Here is a 1,963-nt window from a genome sequence, read left to right on the forward strand (position 1 = left end):
GTCCTTTGGAAATCTGAAAGGATCCCTGTTGGTGTAGTAAGTATTTGTTTACCTAAAAGAAGGACTAGATGGCTTACAGCAGACTTGGACTGTCCCAAGTTTCAGCTTTCTCCTTATTATGAGGCTCCTGAAAGCTACAAAACATATAGCATCTAAATATGCCTGGCAGTCAAAAGGCTAGTTGAATAATGCTCTATGAAGGGAATCTTTATGAGTACCATCTTGAATACTAATCAATGAAAGTAGTCTCTATTAGTACCTACTTGTATACTGATCAAGGAAGGTAGCCTTTATCAGTACAGATCTTGAATAGCGATCAATGAAGATAGTTTCTACCACTACCTACCAATCTTGCTCATAGTCACTTTTTCATTCTTTTCATTTTCCCAAGATTTAAAACTCCTTTGTATTTTCTTTTCTGATAAGGCCTGATTTCAACACAAGGTGACTTTTTGTCAGTGAGTCATTACTTGATGAAAATGGAGCTTTAAAAATGGAAACGTGGACACAGTGTCTGTTCTATCAACGACCTCAGACAACGCCACTCCAGTTCTGGACAGGAGACTTTGCCCTTGGATGCAGTGATGACAAGGGCATTTTCCAAGAACTGAGTTCAAACAATGATTCTGGGAGGGAAGTCATGTGTGCATTTGGAGACATCTTTCTTTTTTTTGAAGTGGCTGCATGGTTCATCAGCCCACTTTAGTAGTTTCCTTACAAGTTCTCTTTTTAATTAATAGACTTGTGAATAACCACAACTGCCTGATGGGACATGCGAAATACTAAACAGATGACTAGCTTGCAGTGAGCAATCTGCTCTACACAGTGTGCCTTAATTTAAGCCATACGTGCCCAAAAACAAAGGCATGGCAAGCATGCAGCTTAATGCAGAGGTTTATGGTCTGTTTCAAGTTAAGCAAGTCCCTGGTGTGCAAAAAGTAACATTCATAAAAGGGAAAGCAAGCGTTCTGATTTATCGCCACCTGTTCACAGAACTCTGACCTGCTTGTGCGGGCTTGCCGTATGGTCCAGAAGGAGACTGCCACCTAGAGTCAGATAGAACCTGCAGTGTGCCAAGACAGATAACTGCAGACCCTCGTCCCGGGGTGGGGGTGCCCCAAAAACACTGCCACTGTAGGCAGTCTGACCCAGTTTGTGGACACCACTCATCTCCTGGAGGCTGCAGGGAGGGGCAGGGTGGCAGGTCGTTTATTAGAGCCTGGCTGGAGGGCAGTTCAGTTCTATAAAGGACAGCTGTCTAATTGGTTTTGCTGTGTGCACTGTCTTAGCTTTTACAAAGGGAGCTGGCTACCCAGCCTTTATAATTAGATTGTTAAACATAATAGCTGAGTGGCATAGCCGTAAGGAATTTGCCCTTCTCTTTGTAAGTGCAAAATAGGGCTCAGAAAAGATTCAGGATTTTTCCAGCCCATTTCCCCCATCATTGTATCTGATGGTAATGAGATGAAGTTTATTTCTTTTTAAAAGCTTTCAAAGGAGCACAGGCCAGGTTGAAGTTCAAACTAAATGTCAAAATACACACACGCAATACAGTAGCCAACTTCGATCTTCTTTCAGCCCCTTGTTTTCCCTAATTGGTGCCATGTTGGAAGTGTATGTCTGTGCTAAGAGACCATCAATGAAATCAGATAGGAACTTGAATCACCCTGCCCCCACTCAAGGTGGTCTCCAGACCAGGGTTGAGAAATCTTAGACCAAGGTGGAGAAAAAGTCAGAATCAGTACATCTCTCTGTCTAGTATCCTGACTATTGCAGGAACTAAGGTAAAGGGAAGGAAAAAAAATGGGCAAAAAGGAGGAGACAAAGAAAAGAGGCGTAAAGACAAAGAGGAAAGGTAAAAGACAGAGTAGAAGTTGCCAATGTCACTTTCTAAGCCTGAGCACGTGCAGCTTTAAAAATATGTCACTTCACAGAGAAGGAGAGGGGCTGTGTGCTGACGACC

The sequence above is a fragment of the Chrysochloris asiatica genome, unplaced genomic scaffold (assembly GCF_000296735.1).
Source record: "Chrysochloris asiatica unplaced genomic scaffold, ChrAsi1.0 scaffold00005, whole genome shotgun sequence".
NCBI classification, from domain to species: Eukaryota; Metazoa; Chordata; class Mammalia; order Afrosoricida; family Chrysochloridae; genus Chrysochloris; species Chrysochloris asiatica.